At 37.9% G+C, this 26733-nt stretch overlaps 1 protein-coding gene across 23 annotated transcripts in view; it reads right to left on the bottom strand.

Annotated features, from left to right (window-relative positions):
• epb41l3a (erythrocyte membrane protein band 4.1-like 3a) overlaps positions 1–26733 on the bottom strand; it is a 76460-nt gene that overhangs the window by 38744 nt on the left and 10983 nt on the right. For 10 of the 23 annotated variants that reach the window (XM_060869735.1, XM_060869742.1, XM_060869746.1 and 7 more), the window contains exon 1: positions 15623–15769. The exons of 4 other annotated variants lie outside the window; for them this stretch is intronic. The gene's annotated coding sequence lies outside the window, so the exon portion shown is untranslated. Of the gene's footprint in view, positions 1–5335; positions 5482–15622; positions 15771–26733 lie in introns of those variants that run through there. 9 more of the 23 variants (XM_060869736.1, XM_060869739.1, XM_060869743.1 and 6 more) reach the window with 7 other exon arrangements.

The raw sequence follows: 26733 nt of genomic DNA, 5'->3' as shown, positions 1-26733 counted from the left end.
TCCTACACACATGACAATATTCTATTGAATCTTAAAACTTAAGTGGAAATTCTACTTTTTAGTTTAATAATCTATGCATGATTTTTCAGTGCAGGTACACAAGATCATCGGTCATATTACCCACCGCTATTATGTCCTTTGAAGATGACACAAAGTATTCTCTTTGGCCATTTTACCTGACCCATCTTGAGACTTGCAACTCATAGCTGTGTTAAATTTCTTTCAGTTAAACTGCCAGAGCTGATCACTGTCACGTGATATGTGAAGCTCAAAGCATGCTGAAAAGGCCAGCCATTTTCTACATTTTTATCTTCCATTTCTCTGATGACAGATTGATTGAAGCACAAGGTGAGGTCGATAGAAATGACAGTACATAAGCAATGCTGCCATATTTCTTTCCCTCACATTTTTATATTTAGTGTTCCCTTATCTATAGAATAAAAAGACTACATGCATTGTTACACAAACATTTAACATAAAAATGAGTAAGATATTTCTTTTTAACGGTATTTTGTAGTGTATTTCTCTCACATGTTGAGATTTTGGTGTGCTCCATTCATGTCATAAAGTAAAATATCTTCTCTACATAATAATTTGACTCAAAGTGTTTTATTTGATATATTTCATTATTTTTCAGTTCAGTGTGTACATATTTTTTAGCACTTGATACAAGACCGATATATCTTGATGGATTTGAACATTTCATAAAAATCTATAATTTCTTTACTAGGAATGCGAAGAATTCTGGTTTTAACTGACAGGCAGATCTGCAGGCTTTGTTGTTAAAACCTTTATACAAGTGTGCTTCTGAGATTACCCTGTATGTGGTAATAATCATTTAATGCATGACCGAGTCATTTAAAGAATATTTTGTAGCATTATTTTTGCTGTTCTGAGTACTATAGTTTTTAGACTACAGACTGTGAAAATTGCGACCAGCTGTTCACACACCCTCTTTCTTCTTTTTTCTCTCAGGTGCTAATGGGTGACAGATCCGCTGGGCGATTACCGTTAGTCTACGTCTGTCCTTTCCAGTTTCTTTGTGAAAATGTGGTAAAGGGATGCTGATTCTATTGTTGTCTCATCTGATTTATCAAAAAAATCTCAAGTCAAGCTGCAAGGGCACCCTGGACATACTTATAATAGATTGTGGGTTTGTAGATTTGTTACGTCAGGTATACATTGTGTTTTGCTATCAGATACTAAGTCTAAAAAAGTAAAAAAAATTCTATGGCTGAATGTTTATTAAAAAAAAGCCTTTCTAATGATGAATATTGTATGTTACATGAGATTGTTCCGAGTGAAATCTTGTGATTGGTCAGTATACCGTCGAAAATACAAAATAATGACATATAATAACTAGATTTGACCCTGCAGCAGATATGCATATCTCAATGTAATGTTTTAGAACTTTCTGAGTTCTGCTTTTATTGTCATATTGCACAATTAATTAATTGCAGCGACAAATCTGATTAATGGATGGTGGTAAGCTCTCTGCAAATCCTCACTTACATCGAGTCTGCTATCCCTGGAAGAGCTGTCCATTAGCCTCCAGTTCTGCTTCAAGAACTGTCTGCTTTTCTCACATGAATTAAAAAAAAAAAAACATCATGCATAAGTCAGCCCCAGAGATCACACACTCTCACTTTAGTAACTCTCACTTCACTGTGTCTGTGTGTATTGTAAAGTAGGTCACACTCACTCTTGTGGCATGACCAGCAGCAGTGTTATGATAAGCTCCCCATGTCATCACTACTATACAGGTAAATGGGAGCAGCTTAATGGACTTGATTTCCGCAGTGACCCCATATGGACAGTTCAGACGTAAATGCACATCAACAAAATCACTTTCAGCCACTCAAGAGCTTTCAGTTCACAGTAAAAAAAAAAAAAAAGATGGACTTGGTAATAAATCAGTAAAATTATTGACATTAAAATGGTGAAGTCTAATTTTTTTGGACAAGCATAATAGGCTAAGCACATGAATAAATAAGTGCATGTCCTATTTAGAAAGAATATTGCATTTACGGGTCTAAGCAAACATAACTCTTAACTGTAATGCACTTCCTGTAATGAAAAACTGGAAACATCTTGATATTTTACAGCTTCAAGCCTAAAATGCATAGCCACTGGAAAAGTCTGAGGGAAAAAAATAGTCTCTTTGTGTGTGTCAATAATGCAGTAAAAACATTAGCACATAGTTGTGTTTATAGAAAACATTATAACCTTTTTCCTAATCATTAATAACACTGAAATGGTTGTGCAATCATGAGATATCATTTTTAATTCACTAGAACAAAAACAGAACAATGGATGCATGGCATATTTATGTATTTCCATGACTGGTGGGAGAAATCTGGGCTGACAAAAACAAAATTCATATAATTCCCATCCATTGATTAATGTTACATTTTTAAAGCATGAAAATACTAAAGATGGGAACGTAGAAATGAAATGCAGCATAAACCATCACCTATGGAAGCACTAGCACAACATTACTAAACTTTACTTCCTAGTTATTATCATTGATATTTAGAATCAGACCAAATCCAAAACTGGAAAATTGGTCACTTTGATGTGAATCTACTTTTATATGATATTGTACTTTACAGTAGGCAAACAAACAGGACAAAAACAAATACATTTTTCTCACTAACATTTTGCATTGTTAGGAATCTTTACGCAATTTATAAGCTAGTTTTCTGTCATCATCAAACCTTTTAATAATTAAAATAATTGTAATTATTTAATAAACTATAAAATAAACTATTAAATAATTAAAGTCTAAGTCTAAAGCCCCTGGCATAGTAATTATGCCAGCCATGGACTTATTTTGTGATTAGCAATTTTAAGATCACTAAAATGAGTTATATAAGGAAGTAGTGAGAAAATCTTAGGTTGCAATGGAAGAATGTTAAACAGTGACCTTGAGTTATTCATAAAAAATTTTTTTAAATGCAGAAGTCTTTAAAAGCCTGTGTTATGCCAATGTAGACATTAAAAACACAGAGAGCATCACATGGTTAAAACAGCCACACGAACACAACACAAGAAACAGAGGAATAGCCTTTTCAATGTAATATAGGTTATCACACATAGCTGAGCCCTATGAAGAGATAAACCCAGGAACAGAGGGAGAGAGAGAGAGAGAGAGAGAGAGAGAGGGAGAGAGAGAGCATTATACATATCAAACAGAGGGTGTGTGGTAGTGACAAAGAGGTAAAGAAAGAAAGAAGTCAGTTCCCAGGAGGCCGATGGAGAAAGATTAAAGCCCTAGCCTGTGAAGACTGTCTCTTCATTATATCTTGACACCGCATCAAAGAACAACAGCTGTGTTTCCTCTTCCTCTACCAGAACTACTATTTTAATTCCTTGGAAAAGGATAAATTAAACCCTGGTGCTGAGTACACACAGGAGACGACACAAGATGCAGAACCAATAAGACAGTCAGAACAAAAATATTCAGTCTAAAATTTTATTTTAAATTACACGACAGGTCTTGGTGTTCTTATGTTGATCAAAAATGTAAGTACCACAACAACACATTATGTTTGCTTCCTCACCTATGCTAGTATGTTAGTCTTTCTTCTTTCTGAGAATTCTATCACTTGCGCAAAAATAATAATAGAAATCTCACACAGCACAACACACTTTCCTGCTTTCCACACACCTTGCAATCTAACTGTCATGCTAGACAATGTTTATTGCATCCATGTGACATATGGTATCTTCAGTGGTTGAATTTAAAGCTCGAAGTTTGAATTTTAAAGCTTGAGAACACATAACTGATCCACACCATAAGAGTAGCTTATCCTAGCTTATCAATCTATGAAATATAAAAAAAGAAAGATTAATAAAATGATCATATTTTTTCTGTGTATGCCTAAACCTACCTCGTAAATGAACTTAAGGAGGAGACTTTTTACTGTTTCCTGCACACTCCACATCCTGTCCCCCAAAATCAGGACAGTAGGGAGGTGTCAACAAATGGACCAAATTTAAACGCAGCACAATAGCACTGCAGGAAGAATATATAAATATTTTAAAAGTCCAGACAGCTGAAATTTGAATATCTATTTGATCTCTATGTCTCAACCTGTATGGGAAGGAGACTTCACTCTTGTGATCTCCTTAAATAAAATGAAAATAATCATCATCCGTAAACCTTTATAATATCTATATAAAGTTTTATTTATCCAGCCTTAATTGAGAAGGTGAAATTTAACAGTTCTTATGTGCTTTCCTGATAGAAGAATTACCATTTGTTTTAATTAATAAAACAATAAGGCTGTTAAACTATTACCACAGTATAATCATGCATCACGCAAAATGTGCAAACATGGGATGAAATGAACACCTTTAGAACATGTTATCTGTTCTTTCATAACAGAAATAAATAACATGTAACAGATTTGTGAACGGATACAAATAGGAGGTATATTATCTGTTTTTTAAACGTTTATTTCCTTACAAAGCTTGCCAGGCTAGAAGGTCATCTGGTTGGGGCTAAAGGAGTGCGTCGGAACTGGGATACCATGGGACACAACTAAAAAGCTGCACGGGTGGAAGGTTTTTACTTTGATTTATGCATCAGCAAGCTTCAAACTTGAGGCATTGTGTAATACAGGGACACAGAGGTTTAAATTAAAGTTACTAGTTTGTTTATACTTTGGGAAGCAATATCAACTAAAATCATTAAAAATTACTGAATGCAAAAAAACCTCATGAGCAAGCTTAAAAAAGTCTTTTAACTCTAGTTAAAAATAATTATTGTATATCTACATTAAATTTCCCCGTCCGATGTTCTGCAGTGTTTTCAGAGAAAATAGTGAAAGGTTTCCTACTTAATAATAAAAAAGCCTTTATATCACAGCCATTTCAGATTTGATCTAAATATATATATTATATAGATATTCTAAGCAATATACAGATACAATAACAGATACATTGGGTTGATACACACCCCTATTGCACACAAATGTATAGCACAGCATAATACTTCGTAGCACGGAAAAATGTGAATATCTAAATAAAGACTTTAATTAAACTTAGAGTGTGGATTTATAGTAATGCTTTCAATCATTAAAGTTTGGTGAAGCAGCAAAATCATATCACTTGCTTGTTTCCTCAGTTACAAAGCCTGTAATTTTGTAGCATGAGTCTTAGCTGTGCTATTCTATGTGCTTCCAATCTCAGAGCTTGAGACAATTTAAAGCTTTGGATTGAGAGCCTTGCAACACAACAACAATCCTAATGGACTGAACTAGTGTCTTTATAGCCAGCACACCTCTCAATAATGCAACCACAGCGCAAACTCAGTAGAAAAACAACTCACTGTAAAAGCATACATTTGGCAGTGGACCAAGTTCCTCCCATCCGTGATCTATGAGTGGTTGTGCTCCGCAGTAAACACTGATCTACAGCAGGATCACAGCTGCTATGAGCTGCAGTAGAGAAGGTCTTATTGAATGCACTGTGCTTCTTAACTCCCGTGTACAGAGGGCTATAATTAGAATATGTGATCTGATGCCAGCATATAGGCTTATCATGCTGAGCCAGAACAGCTGGCACGAGTGAGCAGGAGGGTGTGTGTTACACATTCATTTAGTCACACTCGGGCCACCGGTGTATGACTCACAGCCGAGAGCAGACATACATGCAAAGACATTCTGAAGACAAGTGAACTACCAAGACAAAACAGTTTAAAATTTAAAGATGTGGTATTTGGTCAAAGGCTGGACTACAAAAATTGTTAGTACTTAAGGACTGATATCATTGCATCACTTATCACATCTGAACGTGATAAGTCAATTTAGTGGGATGTACTGTTACTATTAGCTCGACAGTTAAAGACCTGGGTGTTATATTAGACAGCAACTTGTCTTTTGAAAATCATATCGCCCATACCACAAAAACAGCCTTCTTCCACCTTAGAAATATTGCCAAGCTGAGAAACATCCTGTCTGTCTCTGATGCTGAGAATCTATTTCATGCATTCATGACCTCTAGACTGGACTATTGTAATGCATTACTAGGTGGTTGTCCTGCATCTTTAATAAATAAGTTATTTATTAGTCCAAAACAGTTACTGTTAGTCCAAAATGCAGCTGCCAGAGTTCTCACTAGGACAAGTTCGTATAACCCCAATTTTATCATCTCTACACTGGCTACCTGTTTAGTTTACAATTTACAAACTGCTGCTACTACGTACAAGGCTCTTAATGGTTTAGCTCCCATGTATCTAACTAGTCTTCTAACACGTTACAATCCTTCACTCTCTCTGAGATCACAAAACCAAGGACTTCTGGTAGTTCCTGGAATATCTAAGTCTACTAAAGGCGGTAAAGCGTTTTCTTATTTAGCTCCCAAACTCTGGAATAGTCTTCCTGATAGTGTTCGGGGCTCAGACACACTTTCCCAGTTTAAATGTAGATTAAAAACTTATCTCTTTAGTCAAGCGTACACATAATACATCCCGTAATATTGTGCACTAATACATCAGACTTGCAAATATTATGAACAGCAGCTACGTTAATCCCTCTCCACTGCTTCTCTCTTTCTATCCATCCAGAGGCATCCAGAGATTTTACCAGCTCAGATCGTCTTCTGTGCAATGAAGCTTTTGGACCTCCACTGAGATGAGGCAGACTCCGAGAATCCTGAGGCATCTAGAGATCTACCAGCTCCAGTTGAACTCTGCAATACTAAAGAGGAGATGTGAACTCCATTTTATCTTTTGCATCAATACAACATTTGTTAGACTGTATATTTATAATCACACCCTCCACTGTCACCCATATGAGGATGGGTTCCCCTTTAAGTCTGGTTCCTCTCAAGGTTTCTTCCTTTATCATCTAAGGGAGTTTTTCCTTGCCACTGCTGCCTGAGTCACCTCAGACTTGCTCATAGGGGATAAATACATACACATTATAAATATATCTAAAATTAATCTTAAATTTTCTATGAATCTTTATATTATTCTTTATATTAACCTTTTGTTTTGTCTATTTACAATCTGCATCTTCCAAGTTTTGAAGAGCCTGTGCCCAGTGTAAACTTGGATTACAGTTTTTGGCTGATCGGAGTGGAGCCCAGTGTTGTCTTCTGCTGCTGTATGCTATCCGCCTCAACGTTTGATGTTATGTCTTTTCTGAGATTCTTTTCTGCTCGCCACCATCGTAAAGAGTGGATATTTGGATTAATAAAACCCTTATCAAAAGCCTTTGTCTAGCGAAACTGGTCTGAACATTTCCCTCTCACCTGTCTCATGAATAAGATGTTTCTGTCCACAGAATTACCACTCACTGGATTTTTTGTTTGTTTACACTACACTTGTATATGTGAAAATCCCAGGAGATCACTAGTTTCTGAAATAGTCAAACCAGCATTTCTGGCACCAAACAACCACGCTACAGTCAAAGCCACTGAGATCACATTTTTATCTCTATTGTGATTCATTCATTCATTTTCTACCGCTTATCCGAACTACCTCGGGTCACGGGGAGCCTGTGCCTATCTCAGGCGTCATCGGGCATCAAGGCAGGATACACCCTGGACGGAGTGCCAACCCATCGCAGGGCACACACACACTCTCATTCACTCACGCAATCACACACTAGGGACAATTTTCCAGAGATGCCAATCAACCTACCATGCATGTCTTTGGACCGGGGGAGGAAACCGGAGTACCCGGAGGAAACCCCCGAGGCACGGGGAGAACATGCAAACTCCACACACACAAGGCGGAGGCGGGAATCGAACCCCGACTCTATTGTGATGCTTGTCATATACATTAACTTAAGCTCTTCAGGTGGACTGGCAATATTTTGTGCACTATATTGCTGCCACATAATTGGATAATTGAATGAATATACATGTGTTCCTGATATAATGGTCGGTGAGTGTGTACAGACTACAGTTAATCGAGGACTATACTTTTAGGTGGATAATTTTCCCCACAACCACATCAAGTATACATTTTTCTGCATGCATCATAGCTAGTGGTTTATACTTATAAACAATATAAAATACAGCATTTCATTTTATGTCATGGTCCTAGATGAAAGCACTACCTGTCGCTGAGAATAAGTCTGAAAACATAATTGCTCTAACACTGATTGTTTACAGTGTGCTGCACAATTTGAATAATGTAAATGCAATACCAGAGTGAATGCTCCATGTTTCTCCTATATGCAGTTTGCAGTCTACCCAGAATGACATACTGAAGTACCTTGCAGGTCAGGATGGAAAACATATACTCATGCTACTATAAATAGCTCAAGATCTATGAATACCATTAAGTCCAAACCTTGCGCATGTAAATCTTATCCTATGTAAACTGTGAGCTTGGACTGCACTATAAATAAAGGTTATGGTTCCATTTATGGATGGATATTCATTATGATATGTAATCTATACTCTTACAATATATTATTATACTAGACTTAAACTGATTTAAAACTTACATTATATTTAAAATTAGTTGATCAATCATTGCTAAGTCCTTTTGCTCATATATACTATGTATGCAATTTTTGTTTCATTTCTGAGTTGTTGGAATGTTTATGTGTTTGCTTTCATACTCTGAAACTGTTAATACTGTATCTGGTGAACTGAGCTTCAGTATGTAAATGAACGTGTCAGAACAGTCAGATCCTTAAGGTAATTGCGTTGCTAATTTGAGTACCTCAGTGACAAGCCCCAGCCAGCTTGCAACTCAGGTTATGTACTACCAGTGATGAGGTGATAATTAGTGTCAAATCACCAATTAGGATGGTCTGACAATACATTCTTCTTCAGTCAAAGTCGGAAATGTTTAGATGCTTTTTATTAAAACGAAAATAAATAAATAAATAAATAAATAAATAAATAAATAAATAAAATCCTACAACGATAATTAATTTTTAAATGATCTTTTCTTTGCTACCATGCTGCTTAGCCCCAAAGCTCTTCAAACATCTCTCCCCCTTAAGTTTTTGTCTAGAGAAAAAAGCCAAGACCAGACTGAGCTTGCAAGAGCTTCCACCAATTACCCACTTCACCATTCTGCATTTTCGTCCCTCTTTAAACGTGCCTCCTGTGCACATTGAGAGAAGACGATTCAGTCCACTCAAGTTAAGGTTTGTACATCTCTTACCTGAACAGGACCTAAGGAAAGATATGGAGAGATATTACAGACTAAGGTAATGATAATCCAAACTGAAAGCAAAAAACAAGAACCTTTATACCGGTGAACTCTCAGACTGAGCTTTCTTTCTTTCCCTGCAGCACAAGCAAGCTGTTCTTTTGGAATAACACTGTTAACCTTATTATTTACTTTGGTGCACATATATGCATTTATACCAATGAAAGCATAGCTTTGCATAGTTAGGCAGCATTATCTGTCGTACTGTTCTACTGACATGTTATTCCATTAGATTAGAAAGCTGAGTGTATGAAAAATATGACCTGAGGGTGTATTAGAAGGCAGATTAAAAGGATTAAGTACAAGAATAGTTTCTGATACAAACTGAAAATACTGAAACTGAAACTGAATCAAACTGAAAGATAAGCCTGCCTTAAAGCATTTCCAGCATTTGCAACCTTTCAGAAATCATTCCTGGAAGCAGAAAAAGTAGGTAAACATTTAATAATATGAGAGCTGCACCGTTTTAAGCAAAAATACAACAGCTCTTAAAGAACTGTGATAATATGTCAATTAACTCAATATCAGCAATGTTGTTAATGAGTTTTGGTGACTTCATCAGACAGCATCTTGAGACTATTCCTGCATCAAATGCCTGAGGAATTTACCCAAGATGGGACGCCAATCCGTAATGGGGCACCTCACACTCGCACACATATAGACCCAGAAAAGAAGAGGAAAACCTGAGAACCTAAAGGAAGCCTACGCAGACAATAGTAGAACATTTGCAGACACTCAACAGAGACAGTAACTCAAAATCAGGTCACTTTTAATTATAACAATAATTATTTAACCGCCTTATCCAACAAATCATAAAATGTGTATTTTCTTAACCTGGGTATGTTTCTTGCTGATAGCATGTTCAAAATATATACTAACCACTCTTCATAAGAATGAATTAAGATTAATGTTATATAATAGTACACAGTATAGATAAATAAGAAATACCACATCACAGACTGTGCTGTAATATACAGAGTGCAAGCAGAGTGGCACTACCTGCAGAATCCCATCCCTGACACCCCCCCCACCCCATTGCATTATTTAGTTAGTTAGTTTAGTTAGTTAGTTCCTATTCTCACATATGTTACCCCCCCACCCCCACCAAAATGCTTCACTACAACAAGTTATAAGTTTCACTTTGTTCTACATGTTTTTAAAATCAGGTTATTATTAGTCTTAGCTTATGTGAACTGTGTGCCATAAAAGTCCCATTGTATGAGCTGTTACTATAAAATCAATTTATTAGAATGAGTTTATGAATAATAATCTGCCGTTCACGTTATGGCTAGAACTACTGACTGAACCGTGCCGTTATACCAAAAGAACAATTAAACCTACAGAGTAATCAGGTTCTAGCATTCAGCCACAGTGTAGTATAACTAAAGTTAGGATCATGTGTTATAGGTTCCTGTCTTAGTACGTGCCAGGTCAACAATTAAAATAAGCAGAAAATGACACTTGTATAACAATGCACAGTCATACGGATTAACATGTTTCTAGGATTAAGGTAGGAGCAGATCGAAAAGAAAGCTGACTAGAACTATTGAAAAATGAACTGTGGGTTCAGATGTAAACAATAATAGGACATCCAGGTTTCTATAACAACAGGTGTGTGGCAGGTTCTCAGTAAGCTCTGCTAATGTAATTAATATAGTTAGATACAGTATGTTACAGATTCATTAGAAATCTGTAAGAATAATAAATAATCAAAAACAACTAGACGGATTGTTAAGGAAAAATAATCCACCACAAAATGCTGTAAAGCAGCCCAAACAAATCAGGAGGTCAGTAGCGTCTCAACGCTTTACCAAATTAACAATTATACAGTACATTGTTATACAACAAATTATTGAATTTTTTAAGTTTAGATTATGTAGTGCATCTGCAAGGCTATGTTATTCATTTATTTCAATAGAAATACTAACAAAACATAAAGAGCATATTAATATACACCTGTGATTTGAATGACTAACGTCAGAGCTGCTGATGTATAAAATGAATAAACATGTAATGATCAAACTGATTAGAGAATTCAACACCTCTGTGGTATAATTTATAAATAACATTAAATTATTTTGTCAATGCACCAACAATAAATCTATGACTAGATCACAGCCTGATATATCTGTTTTAATGTAAATAAAATATAAATACCTGAAGAAGTAATTGAATTTTTCTCTGTAAGAACATAAGTGAACATGAAGGCAAACTGTATTAACAATTTATGAATATGATAATCTTTAATTCATGTTATTAACATTGCATGGATTGTGACACATAATTATGCACAGTAGCAATTCCATTAAGTTATATTCCATTAGGTTATAAATAAACAATTTCTCTGTCTGTTCTCATCACCAGCATCAGCTACAAAAAACTACATTTGTTTACCTCTGCTTTATAGACTACTTTGGAATATACTGGGAGTATTATATTTAGGCATGTTGCTGTAATGTTTAAGTGCATTTCTTGTCTCCTGTGTCAGATCTGGCTCAACCAAATCTCTGATTCATCCTAGTTATTGGAAATTGTTGTTGTTGTGGAGATGAATTTGTTTTATTCATGACAAGCATTAATAATACATGTGAACTGGTCAATTTAATTGCAAAGGAAAACAAATAAAAAACACTTACTGACTAGAGCTATTAACAACACCCTTTGTCTGGATGTATAATTTTGTAATAATCGCATAAAAACGTAACAATATTCACAAACGTTTTCAAGTTTTTCCCGAGTTTTGTTTATCTGTAAATTCTATACTTTTTATCTAACACATATCTAATTTAAGAAAAACACATATTTTCACAACTATGTTTCTTTTTAATTTTGGCTACTGCGTAAGCTTGCCCCAGTGTAATTATTGTCTTTTTACACCTTGCTAGAAAAGTATGCTTTCTTCATAATTTGTTCAAAACATTGGACAGATACAAGCCAAAGCAAAACGAGATGTAAGCCTAATCAATCAGTCTGTAATCTTATACCAGCTGTCGAAATGTCTGTGATGATTCTGCACATCATCAAAACAGAGAAGAGAGAACACAGTGAACACACTCCATACTCAGTTCTCCATACCTCACTCCAGATGAAAAAAGACATTTAAAAATACTGAATTTTGAGGAGTGGTTATCTCTTTGTACATGTGTTTTCCCCAAAGGTGTCTCAATATCGGCCCACGAACAAAATTATACATTTATCCACAGCACTTATCTAACTCCAGTTCGACTTCATAAAATATTCCCCAATTCTTCTGTTATGTTTCAAATGTAGGACGGACATTGGCACAGTGATGCATGTGTTCTGGGATTGTGAAAAAATCAAAGGTTACTGGAAAGAGATCCATAAGATTATTCAGAAGATTATTGGAAAGTCTTTTGTATTATCTCCAAATGTTTACCTTCTGAACTGTAAAACTGGTCTGTGCCTATGTGGTTGTACAGTATATGCTGATGTGAGATACACTGTGTTGTGTTGTGTTGTTGTTAAAATAAAATAAAAATAAAAAAAAAATACTGAATTTTCATGTTATGTAATCTGTTTAAAAGACAAAGATGAAGCTTGTGTTTAAATACTGCCAATAACTTAGTTTTATCAGCACTTTATCAGCAGACTCCAACAGGCTCTGTCTCTTCATGTAGGCTAAAAGTGATTACTTAATTTCCTAAAATTTGGCAGTAATGTAATTTTCCCATAAGTAAATTAGACTAGTGACTTGCAATGAGATTTTTTCCTTCTTGTCACATTTGAAGTAATCAAATGTGAAAATTAACACTTTAAAGTTATACATGAAAGGGAAATATATTTTACCCTGTAGCTTTCAGAACTATATATAGTAGAAAACGTCCAAATATTACTGTATGAAGCAATATTGGGCCTCAAATCAAGTGCTATGAAAGAAAACTGGAAAAAGCTGTATCAGCTGCTGAGTGAAACAAGGAATTTGCCAGATGCCACATCCTTAGAATTTTAGCATCAGAATTTGAACATCCTTAAAGGTGTAATGTCTGAGCTCTCCAGTCTAACCAACACCAGCCACTGAACTGATCAACTGAGTGAGAAAAGATTCAGCAGGATTTTCCATGAAAGTGAAATTTCTGATGTTGCAGCTGATTAAGTCATCCTGCAGACAGGGCACATATCTGATGTGGCTGCCCTTCAGAAATGTCACAAACAGGCTTTTTGAAACAAAGAGCTTTAATGTTGTGAAGAAAAAGTCTTTAAATCTTTAAATATTAACATCGTATTTTATATTGTATATTGATGTGTATAAATGAGATGCGCTTTCTGAGAACTATAATTGTCCTAATTATTATTATTGCGCTACCTGTTTTTATAATAATAATAATATTTTTTATTATTATTACTATTAGAAATATTGATATTTTTTAAAACTTTGAGTAGCAATTTCCCAAAATATACATTCATGACTCATGACTAGAGACGTAACACATCACACATGTAATACAGGTGTAACACATATAACACATAAAACATAACAATTAGCAGCTGTTCTATCTTCCATGTGTTAATATATAAAGTGTTTGCTTTGTATGATGAACAAGGTTATTGAACCCTTGTTTCATTAGATCTACTCTATACTTGATTCCCATTATATTTTGAATGTACTTCTCATACATGGCCTTACTAATGCTTGAAGCTAAACATCTTTAATGTAAAACACAGCATTCATATTCAGCAGGATAAAGCAAAGCACAGATGTAAAGTAAATAAATCTTGTTGTGCAGATTGCTCTGTCTCTTTCTCTTCCTATCTGTCTCTTCCTTTAATTGTTAGTGAGAATCTGAACCCCAAGTCTAGAGTAGCATCATTCTTCCATACAGATATGTATCTTCCATACAGCTGTAGAACAGTTCCATAAACCAGCCTACATCTGAACACCAGATATGGTTTACTTTTTATTCTAAAGCACTATGAATAAAAATATGACAATAACTTTATTTGTTTATTTAGATATTTAGCTGTATGATATGTCATGCTTTAAAGAGTGAACCAGCTAATTATGCTGTGTTCCAAGCAATTTTATATTTTTGGAGCAAAAAATATAAACTTAGTAAAATAAATTAGTAAGAAAGGTTGTAAAGCAATGGCAACAGTGCCAGTGTACAAACATTTCAACAATTTAAACTCCAACGTCTCATTTTAATGATATAATAACAATATAACATTAAGTGCATTCCATTGACAGGCAAACGTAAAAAAAAAGCTGATCAAAACATAATCAGATCATTTATCTCTTAATATTATGTCTACTGAATGATCCAATATAGACCTACATTTCCTTAATTCTCAATCGTCTTATAATTTTCTTATAGCACGATTAAATAAATGACTAATTCTAACAGTAACACAAAGTAAGAGTATGAAACACAGCTCCTTATACACATATATGCCTGAATTGGTCTCACTACAGTTTACTCACTACAGTCTAATGCTGATGCCATTGATTCCTCCGAGTCATGCAGTAGGGTGTGTCTAGAAACTAAATGACCGGGTAATATACTTCTTCAATATTTCTGTATTTGTGTTGCCAGGAATGATGATACAGGAAACAAAATAAAGCCGCATTTTATTAAAACAAAAAATTACAGAGAGGCAACAGTTGCATTCCCCTAAAAGTACAGGGATACAAATACAAATGAAAAGTAAAGTGGAGCATGTACATAAAGGTAAAGTGCTGAATGTGCAGTGTGTTTTTAGCTTTGTATGTAACACACCAGTATAAATAAGCAGCTCTAGGCCTAAAAATCAGCACTTGGCTCTGGTCACAGAGTGTACATTAAAGCATCTAAAGGACTTACAATCAGTCACATAGAGGAATTAGGGGCAAATTTGCTGCTAGGATCAGTCGGGATAACTGAGGGCAGATGTACAGTGTAAGCACAGTGCTGTAAAACTAAACCACACCCGCCGCATTGCAGAAGCAAAGGGGAAGAAGGCCGGCAACTTAACGCAAGTCATCAGCTGTCCCAGTATAAACCAAAACAGAACCAGAGAAGCTTATATGTCTCTCCTAAAGCACATCAGTACATCCAGCTAACCGCGCATCCCATCGGCCGACTGTAAAGCCACGTAAAATCTTCATCGCAAGGTTGCTAAAAATGGACACGTCTAATTTTAACCTTCCCGACGCGTAAATGTCCGCCAGAACGCGCAACTGAAATGTAAACGATGCACAAGCCTGGATGTGATGTGCACGTTTACAATGTCCCTGGGTACTGAAACACATTAACCTGCCTTACTGTAGCTTATTTTATTGTTGTTGTTTTTTTTCCCAGAAGGTTATTCGTGCTACACTGTAGGCTGGGATGCTAAGATCTCGCTTTGAGCTCTCCGCGCATTATTAACGCGTCTTCCTGCATTTACAAACAGCACTTACTAAAACACGGAACACGGGAATATTCAGATGCTCATATTTACCGGTTATTCAGTGAACGGCGTGTGATGTGATGCAGTTTCCCGGTGTACAGCCTCCTCGTGTTCTCCCTGCTCTCAGCAGCAGCCCAACTCACTGGCCACACACACACACACACACACACACACACACACACACACACACACACACACACACACACACACACGAGAGACAGGGACAGTGCAGCATGCTGGGAAAGGAGAGACCTAACAGATCCCTTGATTCTTGCCAATAAACTAAACAATCCCAATCATACAACAAACTAGTCGCTTCTTTCTCTTTAACTTGCACAAAATTCCAAAATTCTGCATTTAATGACACTAATTCTTAATCATAGAGTTAAATCAATTAGCTGAGTCACCCTAACAGAGTCTAAAGTGTACCTGCTACAGCCCTGTCTGTTTTTACCAGAGCACCATTTCATTGAACAATAGCTCAAAATGAGTATATATTTAAATAACTATATAATTAAAGACATAATAGAGTGATAAACATAAGTGTCAAATGTGATAAAGTGTGCTGCCTTTTAGGTAATTCCTTTTAAGTGCAGTGAATTTTGTTCACTATTTGTTCATAGTAGTGGTGTAATGAAAAGCCACTATCTGCATCTTTTCAGTACATCCAATGTTCATATCTGTAGCCACATTTGCACTGGGGTGCAGTTATTAATTTAAACCACTGTGATCCTGACCAGGTAGTCAGTCAGGATGCTGTAAATGCATTCTGCTGCCCTTTAAACTCAGGTCTTTCTCTGTCCTAAGAGCTTAATATCTCAAGAACACTCACACCCTGTATGAAATGAATAATTCCCACTTGAATAATTCATATCTGTATATGTATCTGTTTTGAACACATTATCTGTTCAATTTGAATAATGTTTCATATTCGGATACATCGTCAGTTTACAGTGCTGGTAATCTCACAATCCTGGTCACATTATGATGCCGTTTTAACCTTGTTGTATTTATTTGGATTGGCACTGAGCTGATGCCAAAATGTTCAACCACAACAGATATTAACATACATTCATATGCATCCCAGGCAATAAAACAGAGAAATAGGCTCTGGAAAATAGAAAATAGCAAAATGTGGGCCACGAACATCCAACAAACCAGTCAAAGAGGCGTCTCTAAATGGCCATCACTATGAAAGGTCACAAACTTGCACTAGCATTCAGGTGTTCTAGCCTAGGCCATATAAGAGGCTATATTTGTTTGTTCAGCTAATTTCTTATTTATAACTATGATTAAGTATGACTACTTCAACTACTCTGTAATGCAACTAGACTGTATCTGTAATATCAGAGAAAATATTTTAACACCTGAGCTATTTTTAATTCGGACATAAATTCAAACACCACCCCTAAGAATGTTGGAACTAGTAGGTGTATACATTCATTCATTCATTCATCTTCTACCGCTTATCCGAACTACCTCGGGTCACGGGGAGCCTGTGCCTATCTCAGGTGTCATTGGGCATCAAGGCAGGATACACCCTGGACGGAGTGCCAACCCATCACAGGGCACACACACACTCTCATTCACTCACACAATCACACACTACGGACAATTTTTCCAGAGATGCCAATCAACCTACCATGCATGTCTTTGGACCGGGGGAGGAAACCGGAGTACCCGGAGGAAACCCCCGAGGCACGGGGAGAACATGCAAACTCCACACACACAAGGTGGAGGCGGGAATCGAACCCCGACCCTGGAGGTGTGAGGCGAACGTGCCCCCTAGTAGGTGTATACATTTCAAGTTTAAATCAGAAAACAGTAAAGACAATAACATGTAATACTCATTGCACTTTAGACTGTTTAATTACTTACACTTTCTCCTTGATATGTAAACAATAAAAACATACAAAAATCTATTTAAAAAATGTAATCACAGTTATGGCCTTTATTTTTTTTTTCTATTGTGGTGGCATTTATCTCCTCAGCTTCTGTCTTTTGAGCTTCCTGACTAAGAAACATCTAACAATGTGACTAACTAAATGAGACTAGAAAAAAGGAAATGGTTTGAACCAGTCATAAAAGGACAAGGACATGCAATTTTTTTTAACCATTACTGCCAGCCATAGGCAATCTAAAAAGACAGCAAGCCATGAACAAGGTTAAACAATAAATTATAAAAGTAACCTGATGAATTAATTCCTTTAAGAGATTAAAGTGCTTTAGAAATGCTACTGGACTTTTATTGTGCACCTTTAAAAGTAACTGAATATATGATATGCTGCCTGAACAGAGGCTGTCGATCCACAGTCCCATAAACTGTGGTTTAGGCTTAGCTGCAGTAATAAAACTCTCCTGCTTTGTACTTGTAATATTCAGCTGCAGACTACACCCAGACATCTCTCTGTTCCACTGACGTCTTTCACCTCTCTTCCCTCTGCTCTGTTGCTCTCAGTATGTCACAGTTTTCTCCTCGGTTTCTCCTTCAATAACCCTCCAGTTCCTTGAGATTTTAGTTCCTTACCCAACTCTTTTTTCCTCCCTTGATCACATTCTCTCTCACACATTCTCTCTCCCCTAATTTCTCCCATTCTCCCTAACCTCTGTCCCTGGTCATCTTGGCACTCTTTGCTGTGCATGCTGATGAGTCTGTGTCTCTTTAATATTTGTGTTAGCTAAGTCATGTCTACTCACACTACTCAAGGACACTGAATAGGAGTGTTTTACTGGTGGCAGAGCATAACCACTATAAGAAAGGCTGATGAAATTAACAGTCAGACTAAGTTGTAAACAGAGGTCAATCATATAAGGACAGTGCATTTTGATAATCTAATTAAACACATTTACATTAAGAAATATGACATGACATATGAAAAATTTAGCCTATCTAAGTCTCCATGCAGGCTTCCTCCAGAGTCTCTGGCTTCCTTCCACCTTCCAAAAAACATGTCAGTATGTGTAGCGGTTACACTAAACTGACCTTAGATAAATTATTGTTTGAATGTAGAAAGAGTTCAAAGTTTGATGTCTTTATGTCACATCACCTCCAGTCACACACTCCAACTCACAGCAGACACCAGAGCATACAAACATGGTCACCATGGACTACACTTACCACAACACACTCTCACACTCACACACACACACTCACACACACACACTCACACACACTCTCTCACACACACACTCACACACACACACACACACACACACACTCACACACACACTCACACACACACTCACACACACACACACTCACACACACACACACACACACACACACACTCTCTCACACACACACTCTCACACACACACACACTCACACACACACACACTCACACACACACACACACTCACACACACACACACACACTCTCACACACACACACTCTCACACACACACACTCACACACACACTCACACACACACACACACACACACACACACACACACACACACACACACACACACACACTCACACACACTCACACACACACACACACACTCACACACACTCACACACACTCTCATAATCATCAAGCTACATCCAGCACCTGCAAAGTATTTGCTCAGGCTACACTTGTATCTGACATTACCAAGCCTTTTTTAATATGCTGCTGCCAGTATTGACCTGGTTAACCTTTGTTTTGCCACAGCGTATATCCTGTTTGTTGACTGTCTGACCTCTGACTGTATTTTGAACTGTTTAGCTGCATTTGCATCCATCTCTGCAAGTTTTTTGTGACAATTCCAGCACTATCCAATTGTACCCAGGAACAAAGGGGCCTAGATATATTTTATACCTCAAAGCACTGGGCAGTTTAATATTCTCTGTTCTATTTCACCACTACAATAGCCAGGGGCATATGTAGTGAGGCACTGTGCTGTACTTGCAATACAGTTTTTGCCCATTGCTTGCACACTAAATCTGAATGCTTAGACCAAAGCCTCATTACCTAAATTTCTTGTAGCATATGCTTAAACACAGTGTAACCATAGCTGAAACACATTGTCAACTTTTCACTTTGTTTGCAATTCTGTAGCACACTTATTGCGAAACACTACACACGTTTTCTTACATTAGACACATTTTTCAAAAAAGAAATCACCTGTTATCATTGGGAAAACACTTTGTTCAAAATGCAAAACTCATCTGGCAATTATAGGCACTTACATACACACCTGAAAACACTTGTACAGAAAACAGAACACCAATCGGTCTGAGCCTTAGCACTACAAATAGGCCTCAGGTAAGACATTCTGAGAACTTTGCAAGCATGGAGGCAATGCGAGTAAGAGTAAGAGGAGGACAAAGAGAGAGAGGAGTTGGACGTGGACGTGGATGTGGAAGAGGACAAAGACGAGGACCAGTGCGGAGATGTGTATCGGATGACATCAGGGCTACTCTGGTGGACCATGTCATAAATCATGGCTTATCCATGAGGGAGGCTGGGCAAAGAGTCCACCCTAACCTCAGTCGGTACACAGTAGCATCGATAATAAGAACATTCCGACTGGAGAACAGGTATATCTTCAAGTTTCTGCTCCAGACTGTACCTACTGTATGTGTCACATGATTCTGTATCATATTACAGTATTACTGTAAAGTACTATTCAATAATGAGTAGTGCTGTGAAGTATATGTAAAGGAGTATCATTGTGATGTTACAGTACTGTGTACAGTTTGAAAGTACAGTATTTGAAAAAGAACATAACCAATGACATCTTGTGGTGGCATTTTTTACAGAATGGTTGGGCTACCTCGAGGAGGTAGCTCCTCTTACTCTTACTTTTTTGGAGCTTGCCATCGTTCAAATGGTGCAAGAAAATAACGCAATCCGACTTCGTGAGTTGCAACAGCGCATAATTGCAGATAGAATGGTATTCAACAATATCAACAGGGTCAGCATTTCTACAATAAGTCGCATCCTACAGAAACATAACTTCAGAATGAAGCAGCTGTACAGGGTGCCATTTGAGAGGAACAGTGTCAGGGTCAAGGATCTGCGCCATGATTATGTGCAGGTATGTGTCACTTTACTTTACATACTATATATTGTGATGTGGGAATGAGGGTTTATGCTGCCACCTGCTCTGTCTGTATCTTGTAGTTTTTGTCTATACTAACCTAACCCAGCCCCTACTTGTGTAAAAATGTAGACATTGTAGTTACTGTATGTGTTTTCAGTAACACTATTCAATATTTTCTGTTACAGACAGTTTTGGATTTTGATGCTGCCGAACAGCCACATGAGTTCATCTATGTGGATGAGGCAGGCTTTAATCTGGCCAAAACCAGGTGTCGAGGCCGTAACATAGTTGGACAAAGGGCTGTTGTAAATGTTCCTGGGCAACGTGGGGGAAATATCACCTTGTGTGCTGCAATTAGTGTCCAAGGAGTCCTGCATCATCATGCCACTCTAGGTCCCTACAATATAGGACAGATCATTGTATTTCTGGATGCACTACATGCAGTTGTACAGGACAAATCACAGCAGCCCAGGTTTGTTGTCATCTGGGATAATGTTAGTTCCCACCGGGCTGCTCTGGTCCAAGATTGGTTCACCAACCATAACAATTTTACACCTTTATACCTGCCCCCTTACAGCCCCTTTCTAAATGCAATCGAGGAATTATTTTCAGCATGGTGGTGGAAAGTCTATGATCGGCAACCACACGCCCGCATGCCTCTTCTGCAAGCAAGTGGAGACATTGAGGTGGGATCCATCCAAGGGTGGATTAGGCACACAAGACGATATTTTCCCCGATGCCTAGCCCGCGAGGACATCGCCTGTGATGTCGACGAGGTCTTGTGGCCAGATCCAAACAGAAGGCGGGATCCATAAGACCCCCCCAGGCCCCCACCACACACATACACGTGCACACACACAAAACAAGTGTGTTTTTTTCCCACAATAGCAGTGTATCCAGTATTTGTTTTGTTTTTTACTTTTGTTTTGTTGCTAATTGTCATGACTTGTGATTCTATTTTTCTTTATTTTATTAAGAATGTTTTTTCTGTAAAAACTCTTGTTTGATTACTGAATACGTTTAAACAAATCAATCTTTAAATAAATCTACTTTTGAGTTTTACAAAAGACTGAGTCTAAGAAAATTACAATATAAATAAAAACACAAAGACTGCAGTGTTTTATATAAAGCGCTTCAGTGTGTTGCTGGTGATATGAAAGAGTAATTCAAATGGTGCTTGTGTGTATGGTTTTGTTACAAGAATTTCATTTTTAGAAAGGAGTGTTAAGTTTTGAATGCAGTGTTTCATTTTGGCATAGATGTGAGTTGTTAATCTCCATATGCTATGTCTGATTGGCTTGTGTGTAGAGTTTTGACATAATGAGCCAAATTCTGCAAAAAGTGCGTAAGCAATAGGCAAAAACTGTAAATACCATAATGGAAGTGGTGGTGTATGTGCAGGGTGACTTGTGATGGACCGACATCCCATCCTAAGTGAATAACTGCCTTGAACCCTACGTCCTGGAATAAGTTAGAGGTTACTTAGTAAAGTTTCTCTTAGTAAGTTTAAGGAGAAACTCCTTACTTTTAGAGCCATCAAGAAGAACTCTTGGAGGCATAGGGCCCTATCAGTTACTCAAGTGGTATTTTGGCAGGCTTTTATTGTTTTCTCGACACTCATTAACATAGGCAACACAATAATCTAATAGAGTAAATAGAAGCTGAAGCGACTAAATTAATTTTCTGCTTGGCTGATTTTGATGTGCTAGGTAGGTCAATCAAGTCATTAAGCAGAAACCTAGTTCCTTCTTCAGCAAATTATGTAAACAGAGCAGCACAAAAATGAAGAATGCAAAGTGTCTGAAATGCCTTTGTAGAGTTTACTACCTGTTACATAGCTATTATTAAGGACAAAATTATTTCTACGTTTGATTCACAATACCTATAAAGGATTCTTTTCATGAAAAACATTTCTGACCTAAAGTAGAACATTGCATAACCTATATGATGTGAAATGGCACTTTATCATTTACACAAAAGTATGTGGACAGCTGTCGAAGAAGTAGAGGAGGGAGGAGAGTGCACAGACAGAGAGAGAAGAGGAAAGGTAAGAGTGTAGGACTGAGAATAGGGACTCTGAATGTTGGTACTATGACAGGGAAAGGTAGAGAGCTGGCTGATATGATGGAGAGAAGGAAGGTGGATATACTGTGTGTACAGGAGACCAAGTGGAAGGGTAGCAAGGCTCGTAGTATAGGAGCAGGATTCAAGCTGTTTTATTATGGTGTGGATAGTAAGAGAAATGGGGTAGGTGTGGTCCTGAAGGAGGAGTTTGTGAGGAATGTTCTGGAGGTGAAGAGAGTGTCAGACAGGGTGATGAGTCTGAAGTTAGAGATTGAAGGGGTGATGTTGAATGTTGTTAGTGGTTATGCCCCACAGGTAGGTTGTGAGTTAGAGGAGAAAGAGAGATTCTGGTGTGAATTCGATGAGGTGATTGAGAGTATTCCCACGGGTGAGAGAGTGGTGATAGGAGCGGATTTTAATGGACATGTTGGTGAGGGGAACACAGGTGATGAGGAGGTGATGGGCAAGTTTGGAGTTAAGGAAAGGAACCTTGAAGGACAGATGGTAGTAGACTTTGCTAAGAGGATGGACATGGCTGTGGTTAACACTTATTTTCAGAAGAGGGAGGAACATAGAGTGACTTACAAGAGTGGAGGTAGGAGAACACAGGTAGACTACATCCTTTGTAGAAGAGGCAATCTGAAAGAGATTAGTGACTGTAAAGTGGTAGTGGGAGAGAGTGTAGCCAGACAGCATAGGATGGTGGTGTGTAGGATGACTCTGATGGTCTGTAAGAGGAAGAGGTCAAAGATAGAGAAGAAAACTAAGTGGTGGAAGCTGAAAAAGGAGGAATGTTGTGAGGAATTTAGACAGAAGTTGAGGCAGGCTCTGGGTGGTCAGGTAGTGCTGCCGGATGACTGGGAAACTACAGCAGAAGTGATCAGGGAGACAGGGAGAAAGGTGCTGGGTGTGTCATCTGGAAGGAGGAAAGAAGATAAGGAGACTTGGTGGTGGAATGAGGAAGTTCAGGATAGTATCCAGAGGAAGAGATTAGCCAAGAAGAAGTGGGATATGGACAGGACTGAAGAGAATAGACAGGAATACAAGGAGTTACAGCGCAGAGTGAAGAGGGAGGTGTCTAAGGCCAAGCAGAAGGCATATGATGAGTTGTACACTAGGTTAGACACTAGAGAAGGAGAGAAGGACTTGTACAGGTTAGCTAGGCAGAGGGATCGAGATGGGAAGGATGTGCAGCAAGTTAGAATTATTAAGGATAGAGATGGAAGGGTGCTCACAAGTGAGGAGAGTGTACAGAGGAGATGGAAGGAATACTTTGAGGAGCTGATGAAGGAGGAAAATCAGAGGGAAAAAAGAGTAGAAGGGGTGAACTCTGTGGAACAGGAAGTAGATAAGATTAGAAAGGATGAAGTCAGGAAGGTTTTGAAGAGGATGAAAAGTGGAAAGGCAGTTGGTCCTGACGACATCCCGGTAGAGGTCTGGAAGTGTCTAGGAGAGGGAGCAGTTGAATTTTTAACTAGTTTGTTCAACAGGGTATTAGAAAGTGAGAGGATGCCTGAGGAATGGAGAAGGAGTGTGTTAGTGCCGATCTTTAAGAATAAGGGTGACGTGCAGAGTTGCAGCAACTATAGGGGGATAAAGTTGATGAGCCATACAATGAAGTTGTGGGAAAGAGTAGTGGAAGCTAGGTTAAGGAAGGTGGTGGAAATTTGTGAGCAGCAGTATGGCTTCATGCCCAGAAAGAGCACAACAGATGCAATTTTTGCTCTGAGAATGTTGATGGAGAAGTATAGGGATGGTCAGAGGGAGTTGCACTGTGTGTTTGTAGACTTAGAGAAAGCGTATGACAGGGTGCCAAGAGAAGAGCTGTGGTACTGTATGAGGAAGTCAGGAGTAGCAGAGAAGTATGTCAGAGTGGTGCAGGACATGTATGAGAGGAGCAGGACAGTGGTGAGGTGTGCTGTAGGTCAGACAGAGGAGTTCACAGTGGAGGTGGGACTGCATCAGGGATCGCCTCTGAGCCCCTTCCTGTTTGCTATAGTGATGGACCAGTTGTCAGAGGAGGTCAGACAGGAGTCTCCTTGGACGATGATGTTTGCAGATGACATTGTGATCTGTAGTGAGAGCAGGGAGAAGGTGGAGGAAAACCTGGAGAGGTGGAGGTTTGCGCTGGAGAGAAGAGGAATGAAAGTCAGTCGTAGTAAGACTGAGTACATGTGTGTGAATGAAAGGGAGGGAAGTGGAATAGTAAGGTTACAGGGTGAAGAGGTGAAGAAGGTACAGGAGTTTGAGTACTTGGGGTCAACAGTCCAGAGTAATGGAGAGAGTGGGAAAGAAGTAAAGAAGCGAGTGCAGGCAGGTTGGAGTGGGTGGAGAAAGGTGTCAGGAGTTCTGTGTGATAGGAAAATATCAGCAAGAATCAAGGGGAAGGTGTACAGGACAGTGGTGAGACCGGCCGTGCTGTATGGTTTAGAGACAGTGTCACTGAAGAAGAGACAGGAGTCAGAGCTTGAGGTAGCCGAACTGAAGATGTTGAGGTTCTCTTTGGGTGTGACAAGATTGGACAGGATTAGGAACGAGTACATCAGAGGGACAGCCCATGTTGGACGTTTGGGGGACAAAGTTAGGGAGGCGAGATTAAGATGGTTTGGACATGTTTAGATGAGGGAGAGTGAGTATATTGGTAGGAGAATGTTGGACATGGAGCTGCCAGGCAGGAGGCAAAGAGGAAGGCCAAAGAGGAGGTATATGGATGTAATTAATGAGGATTTGAAGCTAGTGGGTGCAAGTGTTGAGGATGCAGAAGATAGGGTTAGGTGGAGAGAGATGATTCGCTGTGGCGACCCCTGAAGGGAAAAGCCGAAAGAAGAAGAAGAAGATGTGGACAGCTGATCATCACACTCATATTTGATTGTTGAACATCCTGTTAAAGATTTAGTACACTTCTGCTGCTTTAATAACCCCCACTCCTCTGTGAAGGCTTTCCAGTAGAATTCAGAGTGTGGTTATGTGGATCTGTATTCATTCAAGGGCAGGCACTGATGTTGAATGCAGTGGCCAGGGACAAGCAGCTGACATTCCAGTTCATCCCAAAGGAGCTCCGTATGTTTGGAGTCTGGGTTCTGTGCAGGATACACAAGTTTTTCAATACCCAATATAAGGATGTGATGGTCAGGTGTTCACAATTCTATGTCTATGTCTATATATGCAAAAAAAAACAAATCTAAATTTTGAAAAACATTGAAATCAAAAGAGAAAAGGCAGATAAATACTTCATAAAAAGGAAGTCTAGATTTTATTGTGTGCTTCTTAGGTGAACATTCTATAATTTTTGTAGTTTAATAATCCTGTTAATATTCCGTTTGTTTCATGACTCATACTAGCCAGGGCTACATGTAGATACATATGAAACTGTATTCGTAATAAATACCATTATCATTCCCAGCAAGAGTTTTCTGTGATTGTTGCAGACATAAATGCTTGATTTTGCTATAGCTTTTTTCAAAATTTGTAAGTTTTTGTGCCTTTTTTTAGAAACCTTCTTGAATTGAAACCTTCTGGAATCTACCAGGGAAGGCACATTTATTACTTTCTATAATAGCTGTACTCATGTTTGAGTAAAGTACAGATATTTAATGGGAAAAAAATCTTTAAACAGCTTTTGAACAACTGACATTTACACTTACTGTACAAGACCTACCCATTGGACTACCATGTTGCTAACATGTTATTTAGCTGCATCATGTTATTTAGCTGCTTTAATCATTAAAGCTTTCTTATTTTTTAAAAGTTTAACAAAAAGTATGTGTCACATACAACACAATTGCAAATGTAAATCATATGGAATTGATCATCTCTACTAGATCAATGCTATGCATTATATTCTAATGCTAGTATCGTTATTTAGATACATTTTAGTATATTATCTATAGAATTAACAATTAGCAGCAGGGCTAAAGATTTGTTAAGCTTAACATAAACATGAAGAAATATCTCCTTCCAGCATTGCAATAAACTAAAGAATTAACAGCAACAAGTGTCAGTTAGACCATTATGCAATGACATTTTATTTGATATTTAATTAGTTCCTATTTACTCATTTTAAC

Source organism: Tachysurus vachellii, chromosome 5, assembly GCF_030014155.1.
Source record: "Tachysurus vachellii isolate PV-2020 chromosome 5, HZAU_Pvac_v1, whole genome shotgun sequence".
NCBI classification, from domain to species: domain Eukaryota; kingdom Metazoa; phylum Chordata; class Actinopteri; order Siluriformes; family Bagridae; genus Tachysurus; species Tachysurus vachellii.
The sequence above is the reverse complement of the archived record's forward strand: the minus strand, read 5'-3'. Positions and strand labels throughout refer to the sequence as shown.